This window comes from Corvus kubaryi, unplaced genomic scaffold, assembly GCF_017639235.1.
Source record: "Corvus kubaryi isolate FWS band 111438036 unplaced genomic scaffold, C.kubaryi_AGA036_p1.0 37322, whole genome shotgun sequence".
Classification (NCBI taxonomy): domain Eukaryota; kingdom Metazoa; phylum Chordata; class Aves; order Passeriformes; family Corvidae; genus Corvus; species Corvus kubaryi.
The window spans coordinates 1727898-1739699 of NW_024581101.1; the positions used below are offsets into that span (position 1 = coordinate 1727898).

Consider the following 11802-nt stretch of genomic DNA (forward strand, 5'->3'; position numbering starts at 1 on the left):
TCCTGTGGTACCTGCGGTTTCCCCCTCCTGCTTTCCTGAGAGCTTGCGATGGAGCTCTAATGACAGGAACACAAACTATTAAGCAGTTTCAGTCATGAAGAAAGAAGCAAGGTTTGCATCCAGGTTTTGTCTAATCCAGTGTTTTTCCGAGCTGGTTTCTCCCCCTACGTCCCAGACTCCTGGTGATTCACCACGACCTCATTACTTCTGAGTTAACACAACGCACTTGGCTGCTGGTAGATGGTTTATTAATTCTGGACTCGTTCCCCTGAAGATGTGTCCTATCTAGAGACAAAATGCTTTTATCGTGTCCCAAGATTCTGGCCAACCCATTTGGTCTCCAAGCTTGCCTGGGGTGAGGACGAGAGCACGAGGAACAATAAATACAATCTTTCAGACAGTTTTTCCTCTGAGGATCAGAAAGCCCAGACACACCTGCCTGAAGGGTGCCCTGGGCAGGGGATGGGGAGGAGATGGTTCATCGGTGTCCGTGTAACACAGCAGAGCACAGGTGCTGTGTCCTCTTACAGGGATGAACAGAGCATGTTCCCCAATGCAGCATGTTCCTGAAATCCCTGAATGGAAAATCCATAGGCCTGGAAATGAATGCATTTGTTCTCTCGCTGTCTCCATTGTTAGCTGGAGGAGCAGCTAACAGAGTGCGTCTTCTCTGGGGGCTGCAGCGGGAAGACAGATGGTGAGAGTGACTCCAGCTGTCAGTCCCTGGAGATGTGTGGAGAAATCAGTGTTTGACATCTGATTTAGCTCTGCTCCCTCCTTGAGTCACCACCGTCCCTGGCTCTGAAAGACGTGTGTTCTTCTGAGACGGTTAAATTAAACCTCACCCAACCGAGGGGCATGTACTCAGCGCCTCAGAAATGTCAGCTGGCAGCTCGTCACCAGGAACCAATGGATCTGGGCTCACTCCCCGGAATCTGTGTGTCTGCCTCCTTCCCCCTGCAGTGCAGAGTTACACTGGCCTGGGGGAGGATTGGCAGCCAAACCGAGCAGGCAGAAACGGGCATGAACAGCTCCTGGGAAAGGGGGAGCCTTTGGGGAGCGTTCCCTTTCCAGGGCTGGCTCCAGAGCTGGGGACAAGCCAAAGGGAGCCCTGCTTAGGGGACAGCTGTGTTACCTGGGTAGGGGACACCTGAGAAGCAGAAACAGGGAAGAGGAGAAGGAGGAGGAGAAAGAGGCAGACATTCCACAAGAATCGCCATCTGTATGGAGAGGGAGTATGGTCCAGGGCTGTAACACGTCCCAGATGAGGTGGGAAGGGCTCAGCAGAGCATGAGTCACTGCAGGGGAGGGGAGAGGGGCTTTCTGATAAGAGGTGGAGCAACTTCCCGCGGCTGGTTAATCTTCATTCACAGACTCTGCCAGTGGAGCCTTGCACAAGGGTCCTTCGGGGACCCCGGAATGCAACCCCCTCCCTTGGCTGCTCGACAGTCCTTGTGTCCCTCCTGGGCATGTGGCAGTGAGGTTCTGGTGCCCACAGAGAGCGTGGGGCAGGGAGACAGCTGCCTGTAGGGTCAGTCCAGATGAGGCTGCCTCTGGAGACTCCAGCAGGTTCCATTTCCAGTACAAATAGGACCCATCCCATCCCCATTGGCACGAGAAGCTGAAGTTAAGGGATACCTTCCACTGCCCCAGGTTGCTCCAAACCCTGTCCAACCTGGCCTTGGACACGTTCAGGGATGGGGTAGCCACAGCTTCCCCGGGCAACCTGTGGCAGGGCCTCCCCACCCTCTTAGTCCCAGTCTTCTCTCCCAAGAAAATCTCCCCCAGTGGTTCAGCATTTCCTTCCCATCTTTCCCATCGTCCTTCCCTCCCCATGACTCCCGTCTGTCTCAAACTGCTGTGGGTCTGTCCGTGTGTCTGGGCACGGCTCCCCGGTGGATGCGGGTCCCTCTATAGGTGTGGGTGCGGGTCCTCCGTGGGTCCGTCTGTGGGTGCGGATCTGTCCGTGGGTCCATCCCTGGGTGCGGGTCCGTCCGTGGGTGTGGGTCCGTCCGTGGGTCCGTCCGTGGGTGTGGGTCTGTCCATGGGTGCGGGTCCGTCCGTGGGTCCGTCCGTGGGTGCGGCTCCATCCGTGGGTCCGTCCGTGGGTGCGGGTCCGTCCATGGGTTCGTCCGTGGGTGTGGGTCTGTCCGTGGGTGCGGGTCCATCCGTGGGTCCGTCCGTGGGTGTGGGTCTGTCCGTGGGTGCGGGTCCGTCCGTGGGTCCGTCCGTGGGTGTGGGTCTGTCGTGGGTGCGGGTCCGTGCCCGGAGCCGCCGCGCGGGGGCAGGCGGAGACCGCGGGAGGAGCGTGGGGCCGGGCTACCGCTCCTATGGGAATGGCTCCGGGATGGAGGCGAAGCCTGGAGCAGGGGGAACCCTGCGGGCTGCGCTGTCCTCAGCGGGGTCCGCGAGCTCTTTTGGGAGCAGTGGGACAACGAGCTCTGAATCCGAACCGATACAGGGCTAAAGGGAACGAATCCACCGGGAATGGGCTCCCGACTGCGGGGGCGAAGGGGTGAACTTGGAGCGTGACAGGGCAGGGGAGGTGCAGGCAGAGGATGGGCCCCACGAGGTGTGAGGGCACCTGCACTGGGATCAAGGCACCAAACTGCTCCCAGACTCTCTGCTCTGAGCTGGGGGTTCTGTTTGTGTCCGTCCTGGAGCCGGAGCCAGGCCATGGGGGTGGGTGTCCACACCTGCAGATCCCACAGGCAAACACTTCCAGAGTCACTCCTGTGGGTCGCGCCTGGGGTCAGCTCCTGCCAAGAGCATCCTCTTCTGGAGCTGTTTCCTCCCATCTTGGGTTTGTTCCCAGCCCCCCTCCCTGCCTGGGGTGTGTCCCACTGGAGACGCCGTGTGACAGCAGAATCCTCGTGCCGGGGTGTGGGGCTGGCACGGGCCCCACCTGCCAGCAGCATCCCCGCCTGGGCTGCCGTGGTTGCCGGGGCAATGGATGTGATGTGATAAACAGAGGGAAATGGGGATGACGCCAGCAGGGAAAGGGCAGAATGGATTTTATTTCACGTTTATTGAAGCACAAATTGCCATAAGAACCAACTTCCTCGGGAGCAAACAAGGGAAGCTGAGACCCTCTGGGCTGCACGGTCTCTCTCTGGGGTCTGAAAGAGCCTTTCAGCTAACACCACTGACCTGCTGCTTGAGCTGAGCTGTGGGTTTTCCATGGAATTATCCATTTACATTTGGACCTCGGAGTGTTTGGGAAGGCTCTGCCGGCAAGCGTGAGGCTGGGCTGGTCCCAGCAGGGTGCTCTGCAGGGAGCTGCTCCTTTCTTCGGGATGCACCACCACTGGAGCAGCGTGGGAGGTGGGGAAGGAGCCGGTTACCCCGAGGGGACAGGAGAGCTCTGCTGCCTCTGACCAAGCTGGGAGGAGGCTCCAGCAGAGGTTATGACTGGTCTAACAGCAGATAAGGAATGAAAAATCCCAGATTTTGCATTTACATTTGTGCAGGCTCTGGTGATTGATGTATTTCCATCTCTTTCTCCCACCTTCCTGAGCTGGAGAGACAAGGAAGACACTGAGGGGCTGGAGCGTGTCCAGGGAAGGGAACAGAGCCGGGGGAGAGTCTGGGGCACCAGGAGTGGCTGAGGGAGCTGGGGGGGCTCAGAGAAAAGGAGGCTCAGGGGGGACCTTGTGGCTTTGCACAACTCCCTGACAGGAGGGGGCAGCCAGGTGGGGGTCAGGCTCTGCTCTCAGGGAACAGGATGAGAGGGAACAGGCTGTGCCAGGGGAGGTTCCATTGGATATTAGGGATAATTTCTTCCCCAGAAGGGTGGTGAGGCACTGAGAGAGGCTCCCCAGGGCAGTGGTGGAGTCTCCATCCCTGGAGGGATTTAACAGATGTCATGTGGAAGAGTTATAACAAGGGAGTTTAGGGAAGATCAAGTACCTCAGAGATGAATTTCCATCTGTAGGTAACAGTACCCCCATGGGCTGGCGCTCTCCGTGCATCCGTGTGTGTCCCAGCACAGCCCCCACCCCACAGATGGCTCCTGGCCGGAGCAGGGATGAGCCGGCAGTGGTAACATTATCCTTGCTGCAGATGGAATTGCATTTACTGATATTCAGACCCAGGAGGGCTCATGTACAACTCTCTGGTCTGATCTGCAGGGAGGGGAGGGCTGCTCCGAATGGGAAAGCCAGTGAAAAAATGAGCCAAGGAATGCTGATCTGTACAAAGCCGTCCCAGGTACCCCACTCCACGTGGCTCCTGCTGTCCTACTTCCAGGCCATCCCGCTGTGGGTGAAACAGAGAAGCCCTTGAGGAATTTTAAAGTGTCTACAGGAAATACCTGAAACTCTCTGCAGCAGGAAATGGAAGTGGAGGAGGTTGAGTGGCCGCGAGGGCCGGGACACTGGCCCGGAGCATCCTCAGTCTGCTGTGGCTGAGGATGTGGAGGGAAGGGGATTATCCACAGCTGGAGAAACAAAGGGAAAATATTTCCTTTAAGAGAAGGGAAAAGATCCTCTGCACTCACTCACAGAGTCCCTGGTTGGATAATCCCCTGAGGAGAGGGGAAATGTGCTGCTGGTGCCAATGGGGATCATTTATGGATGAAATGATTGGTGTTTTCTGTTTCCACTTGGTTGGATGACAGCAGAAATCCATGGAGAAATGGAGGCAGAGGCCAGGAGACTTTGCTGTGCACCTCCTCCCCATGCCCCACTTTGCAAGGCTCTATTCCCAACTCAGCTGCTCTCCCTGCTGCTTCCTGTTCCTGCCATCCCAATGGATGGATGAGCTTGGAAGTGGCTCCAGCCTGCCCAGGACATGTCCCACAGGCACTCCCAGAATCCTGTCTCCAGAGTTGTCCAGCTCTTGGCCACAAGACCCACCTGAGTCTCTCTGGGGAGAACAGACAGGGGTGTCCTGACAAGTGCCTTGGGAGGAGGAGGAGGAGGAAGAGGAGGAGGAGAAAGAGGAGGAGGAGGAGGGCAGCAGGGTGAGGACACACATCTGCTGTTGGGAGCCTGTTGGGAGCTGAGCACCCCCTCGCCCTCTGGTCTCCTCATCAGTGACGAACACGTGCACCAAGGGCCACCGCAATGAAATATATATTTATAACAATCATCATTATTATTCTTTCATCAATTTTCTCTCCCGTGGATGGAGCCTGGCAGAGACTTCAGAGCAGGCAGAACTGCTAAAGCAGAAAGTAATGGTGCCCCCAGGACGAATAAACGGAGCACTTCAAACCAGCAGATGCTGCGGAAAGCCCCAGTGCAGGAAATATCTGCGGAATGAATCGGGAGCTTTATGGAGCTGGGGCTGAAGGGCTGTAGGAAAGTTCACCAGCCTAGGAGAGGAAGGGAAATGGGGAGGACCAGGAGCTTGCACCTCCTAGTGCGGGGCTGGCACCTCAGGGAGTGGGGCTGGCACCTCAGGGTGTGGGTACCGGTGTAGGATGGAATCCCTTGATTATTTAGGGTCTTACATCAGCTGTGACAGGAAAGACAGACAGTTCCCTGCTCATGGGTGCCCCAAATCGCCTGTGCAGGAAGCAGCAGCTCTGTGAAACCCCAGGAAAAGCTGAGAGGCCCCAGATGGCACAGGCTCAACCCTAAGGAAGGAGAGAGAAAGGGCTCTGACAGGCACAGGAGCTGAGGAGCAATAACTGCAGCAGCATCCTCGGGACAATGGGAGGCCCCTGCCCCTCACACTTCGCAGCTCCGTTGGTACCCACACTCCCAGCTCTACATGTGCGTGGTTTGGGGAGCCCTGGGCAGCGCCTCAGGAGATGGGACCCAAAGGACAGATGGCATCACTGACTGTGCACAGCCACTGCCACCACTGCTGCCCAGTGCCAGGAAAAAATCAATAAATCAAGGAAACAAGATTCCTGTCCCAAAAAGCCTTCAGACTCAGGCAATCCAGCAACAGCTGGGACAAAGGCATTCCTGCATGTGCTGCTGAGGTTTGGCACGTGTCTCCTAGTTCCAGGTTGTTTTTTTTTTTATAGTGCGCCATAAAATAATGTTCTATATTCTATATATTTTTATGGGCGGCAGGAGAGCAGTAGAGGGCAGGGACGGCAGAAGGCTGGCCAGGAGGAGGGAGGCTGGGGGAAAGGGTCTCCAGAGGAGCACCAAGGTGAGCAAGTACCCTGGAAGCAGGGCTTGGCCCAGGGCAGAGGTGAGGGAGCAGCAGCTGGAGGAGGGATGGGTCAGGTTCAGCATGGCCAGAGCAGAGCAGGGGGAGGGAGGGGTGTCTGGAGAGGGGGCATGGCTCCAGTCAGCTTTGCCCAGGAGGATGTGAGAGGAAATCCTGCACTGTGGGCTGGGCTGAGGCTGACCCCTCCTGTGGCAAGAGTGAGGTCGTCCGAGGGCTTTCTCATCCACATGCTGGATGCTGCGTTGTTCACAGCCAGGAAAGCACAGAGGGATGGAAAGCTCTGACGAATTGCCCTCAGCCCAGCCCTCAGGGCCCTCCAAGCTGCCCAGAGAGGGGACTGCTGCTGCCTGGCCCCGGCAGTGAGGATGCACGGCATGGAGGAGGTGGCACCATGGCACAGAGGTGACACCATGGCATCAGGGTGATGGCACCACAGACGAGCCCTTAGCTTTAGCCTGAGGGCACAGGAGACTGACCTTTTCCAGAGAGCCACTCCTTGGTGGCTGAGGGAACATGAGCCTGTGACAGCAAGACCTGAAAATGGGTTTTCAGGAAGTAAAATGTTTCTGGGAGTCAAAGAGCACAGGGCTTTGGTGAGACAATCCAAAGTCAGTTCATATCTTCCCCAGTTCCCGCCAATGTCCCCAGGCCTCTTAACTGGTGGCCGTGTCCTGGGGCCTGCTCTGTCCCCACAGCCCCACACCCACGCTGTGTGCTGGGATCCATCTGCCAGGACGGGCAGGGCACGGTGCGGAGCCAGCGCCCAGCTGGCACCCAGCCCCTGGCTGCAGGATGGGCCTCATTAGATGCTTAATTTTTAAGATGTTCACTAACTTTACGAGCTCTTTCTGGCCAAGAGTGGAAACTCGCCTGTGGTCCCCGGAGGCGTCTGTGGGCCGTGCTGCCGGAGCGCGGCGTGCCGGGGCCTGCGCCGCCGTGGGTGGCGGGGCCGTGGCCCGGAGCCCACCCGCCCGTGCCAGGCGTGTTCCTGCAGCCCCTCCTGGGCCATCCCCATGGCAGCCCAGGTGATTCTTTCTCTCTGCTCCCTGCCCCTGGGGCTGCTCCAAGCCTTTGATTCCAGAGGCTTGTCAGGACACTTCGGCAGCTCCAGAAGGTGCATGTAAACACTGCGATTAAAAAAGGTGGTTCCAGGGGCTGTGCTGAGGCTAAAAATGGCACTGAGGTAGCCCAGAGAGAGAGGGGGGTGCCACAATAACTGAGCTACTTTTTCTAAGCCCCAAGGAGCTCACAGCAATGGGGACAGGGGCACAGCCCGGAATCTGGGAGGGGGTGAAGGCCAGGGGAGGACTCACCCCTAGAAGACAGCAGGGAGGAATGTGTTGCTGTAGGGTCCAGGGAAGATTCTCTGACTGTTCAGGGAGGAAAGAAGGAGCAATTTTTAGATAAAGTGACTGGACTGCCCTGACAGCCACATTGTTTATTAGTGGAAAGTTGGAGGATTTCAGAGGGAAAGTGTTATGAAGGTCATTTATTCTGTTCAGCTCCACAGAGCAGCCAGGGCCTCACCATTCCCGGCCAGGGGTGGAACAGCTTGTGGATGTTTTCCCAGTAAAATACAGCTGGGCAAGGAAGGTCACTTCTTTCCTCCTTCCTTTACTGTTTCACACCTTTCTCTCACCACCTCAGAGGTGCCTTTTGCTGTGTCACATATTGACAGGTGCTAAAGTTGAGCCCCAAGCAGGGGAGCTTGGCAGGGAGGGGAAAGTGGTTTTGGTCGTGGAGCTGAGCAAGGTCCAGCGTGGAAACTGCACTGGCCCCTTCCCTTCTCTGCACAGCATCAGCTGCAGCTACTGCCACAGGGATGCTCTGGTGGTTGCTCCCTCGGTGCTCATGCAGCAGAGGGTCCCACTGACACTGCTCAGCAAAGCTCTCATTAGTGCACTCCTTGCTCTGGATTTGGGGCGATCAGATCATCAGAGCCTGCTCTGGCCCCTCCTCACCCTCAGTCCTCTCCTCCAGCCCTGTCTCCCTTCCTGGGGCTCTATTTGTCTTTGCACCTTTGAGGAGGAGCAGGAGTGGGAGCAGGAGTGGGAGCAGGAGTGGGAGCAGGAGTGGTGGGTGGAGCAGGGACAGTGGCTGTAGCCGGAGTGCTGGCTGTAGCCAGAGTGGTGGCTGGAGCCGGAGTGGTGGCTGTAGCTGGAGTGGTGGCTGGAGCAGGAGTGGTGGCTCTTGCTGTGCCAGGCACATGAGCCCTCTCCAAGCCAGCTGGAAGAGAAAGAGCTCTTCCTCCGAGCACTCAGGGTATCCCTCTCCATTCCCCAAACAGGCAGGCTGTGGCCAGCAGTTAATATCCCTCTGGCGCAGTGCCCTGCCCAGGCAGGGTGGCAGTCTTTTCTTTTAATAACTTATTTATCTTTCCTTATTGCAGGAATGATGACAGTTTTCATTATTAAGCTGCTAGGTAATAGTGTAGCCTTTGGTGGGAGCTGACTCATCATCCCCTCTTTGCTGACAGTTGGATTCAGTTCCCCGGGAGAGCTGTGACAGGAGCAGGATGAGCAGTGCCCATCACTGCTGCAGCTCTGTGGACACAGTCACTGGGCACGTTCACTGGGCACACACATTCGGCACGTCCTGCGAGGCTCGGGCTCCCCAGCGATCCTCCGTGTCCCCAGTGCTGTCCCCCTGTCTGCTGTCCTGTTGTCCCTGTGTTCCAGACAGGCTCCTGCCCCAAGGAAGCGACGCGTCCCTTGCCGTGGCGGTGCCGGAGCAGAGATGTTGGGGACATGGAGCACAGGGTGATGGGAAAGCACAGGTAGTGCCACGACCCCAGCTCAGTCCCAGCCCCAGCACCCATGCAGGGGTGGCAGGGACATGGAGAGAGCTCTCCAGCTCCTCCTTGCCCTGAAAGCAGCGTCCTCAGCCCCAGCCCGAGGATTTGGAAACCGCCAGCCCACAGTGGTTGTGTGTGGGCACCATGGAGCTGGAGGGAAGCCATGGAACAGCTGGAGGAGCTCTCCCTGCCCTGCCTGGCCTGATGCTCCTCTGGGCAGGGGGAGCTCCTGGGGATGGTGCCACTGGGGGCTGGTGACACTCATGGCAATGCCAATGGAACAAGGGCAGAGCAGAAGGGACAGCATGTGCCTGTGCCAGGCATGCAGCCCTGCCACCGTCACTGGACTGTGCTGGCAGCGGCAGCAGTGATATATGAAATCAATTAAACATGACCCATTTTTAATTAGATGTACAAACACGCCTAAAGTTAAATGAGGGCTCTTTATAAAGAAAGAATGCAGTGTGGAACCACGTTAAATGAGAAACTCATGTACTTCCCAAGTGGGAGCTTCCCAGATTTACACGTGGAGCTGCCTTTGCAAAGCAGCCCTTCTCCTGCTGCTTGGCAGGTTCCAGCAGTCCTGCCATCCAGTTCCAGGGATGTCTGGCTGTGGGGACCGGGACCCACAGTGCCATGGCCACTGGTGGGACTGGCAGCTGGGAGGGGGCCTTATCCTGCACCTCCAGAAGCCTTAAAGCCACTGGATGGTCCCCAGTGCGTGCCCAGTTCCCGTGTGAGTTGTGCTGGCAGCTCCTGCTGCCTCCTCCTCGCCCCCCCAGCTGGACCCCCGTGCTGGGCATGTCCCTGTCTCCCAGATGCACACCTTGAATGCACACCTTGCTGCCCTTCCAGAGGAAGAAACCAGGAAAAAAGTGAACCAGTTTCTAATTATGCCTTGTTTGCTTTCATTTAGAGCTAATTCAGCCCACACAAAAGTTACTCACTCTATTAAAAGAAATACCTATTAAACCCCCCCCCCCCCAGATCTTTGATTCATTTTAGACTGTAGAAATTAAGCTGTGGCTATTTCCACCTTTCTCCCTCTGATTACAAACTATTTGCATTTCAAAACAAACCATCTTTAATTTGGATCAAAAGTTACCAGGGCTCTTCTCTCCAGCCCGGGTAGTGAAACAAGTGGCACAGCCTTGAACACTTCCAGGGAACTTCCACCACTTCTCTGGGCACCCTGTGCCAGGGCCTCACCACACAGGGAAGAATTCCCACCTGACCCTTCTTGTTGTCAGTAGGAAGCCATTCCATGTCCTGTCCCTCCATCCCTTGTCCAAAGTCCCTCTCCAGCTCTCCTGGAGCTCCTTTAGGTGCTGGAAGGGGTTCTGAGGTCTCCCTGGAGCCTTCCCTTCTCCAGGTGAACACCCCCAGCTCTCCCAGCCTGAACTCTTTGCTGAAGCTCTGCCTGTGCTGCCGAGGGCCAGCACTGGGGACCCTGTGGATGCCCCCTTGCTGTGTTGCCAAAGAATCAGTGGGAGATGGACAGATGCGAGTTCTCTCTCCTCTACCCTGTGTTTTGGCATCCTGTGGGCATTTTGACAGAATCATTGTGAATTAAAATGATTTGCCAAGACTTTTCCCTCATGCTCCCTGCTGTGCGTGTGGCTGGTGCAAGCCCTGGGCACCCAGCACCCTGAGGCACTGGGCACTGCCCTGCTCCCACCCTCAGCAGCTCCAGTGTCTGCTTCCTGGGGGTTTCAGCCAATGTTCCCCTCGAATAACATTCCAGAGATGTTTACAAGATATGTACAGAAAATAAATACACAAAAAGAAAATTGTTTAAAAATAGTAAAGCTGGGAAGCTGTGGAACTCCTCTCCTGCCCTGCTGTCATTGCACAGTGCCTGGGGGCCTGCCCAGGGACCGGGATGGGGCAGCCCTGCCGAGGTTTGAGAGACGAATGGGGCTGTTTGCTTTTCCCATCCTCATGCGTTGCCTTTGGAGCAGGGCATGGAGCTGGGAGCAGCCCCTCTCCCCGGGGTCAGGCTGCTGCAGGTCCCACCCTGCCCGGATCCCCCTCCCCACCTCCCTGTGCCCCCCAGGATGCTGCGCTCAGAGCGGAGCGTGAGGCAGCTCGGAAGTGCTGTGCCAGAGGAGGAAAAAGCAGCCTATTAATTAACAGCAAATGTACAGTTAATGGGGCTTTTTCCCTTCCTAAACAATTCATCAAAATGATTTCATCGAAATTTAGCTGATGGGGCGCGAAACGCAGCTGCTCTGTCCTGCTCTGCGCTTTTTCTGTCCTGGCAGGAGCAGAACGCTGAGAGTGCAGCCTCGGGTTGGGGATTCACGGCGCTGCAGGATGGAGGCTCTGGGAGTGAGTCAGTGCCTCTGCCACTGCCAGAACTCAGAAGATAAAGGGGCTGTAAGTGAAGGAGTTCCACTGCACCAAGCTGACAGAGTGCTCACCCCTCTCTTTACGTATTTACTCCTTTACTGCCTCAAGTTCATTTCAACATGGAGCAGAAATTCCTGTTGGGCCAGTTTGGGGACTGCAATAGAGCCAGGCAAGGGAGAAAGGCCAGGCTGGCTCTTGGGGATGCTGTCCTGGATATGTCCTGCTGTTATCCAGTTTGCCTGGATGACAGACCGAGCCCGGGAATGGCCTAGCTTCACAAAATAGTTCAAAAACCAGTAAGGTTGTTAAATTTTTAGTGGTTTTTTAAAGATTGCTCTTATATAGGAAGAGGGAAACCAGCTGTTTACAGCTTTAAAAGCTTGGCTTTTCCATTAGAAGTCACAGTGCTTTTGGAATTTAAAGGTATAGAGAAAACCTAGAAAACTCTGCAATATTTCAAAGCGCTGCCTCCATCTGGACTGAGGGCAGGCGCTGTGCTCCGAACAGCACAGCACCCAGAGTGG

The 11802-nt window shown here is 56.4% G+C and overlaps 1 long non-coding RNA gene across 1 annotated transcript; it reads right to left on the reverse strand.

The window, feature by feature from the left end:
* Positions 1-1439: 1439 nt before the first annotated feature.
* On the reverse strand, positions 1440-10153 carry LOC121665231. The gene is made up of 3 exons (XR_006016290.1): positions 10141-10153; positions 3090-3092; positions 1440-1749 (listed from the first exon to the last, which is right to left on the reverse strand). It is a non-coding gene; the product is annotated as an uncharacterized LOC121665231 (long non-coding RNA).
* Between the last annotated feature and the right edge of the window lie 1649 nt (positions 10154-11802).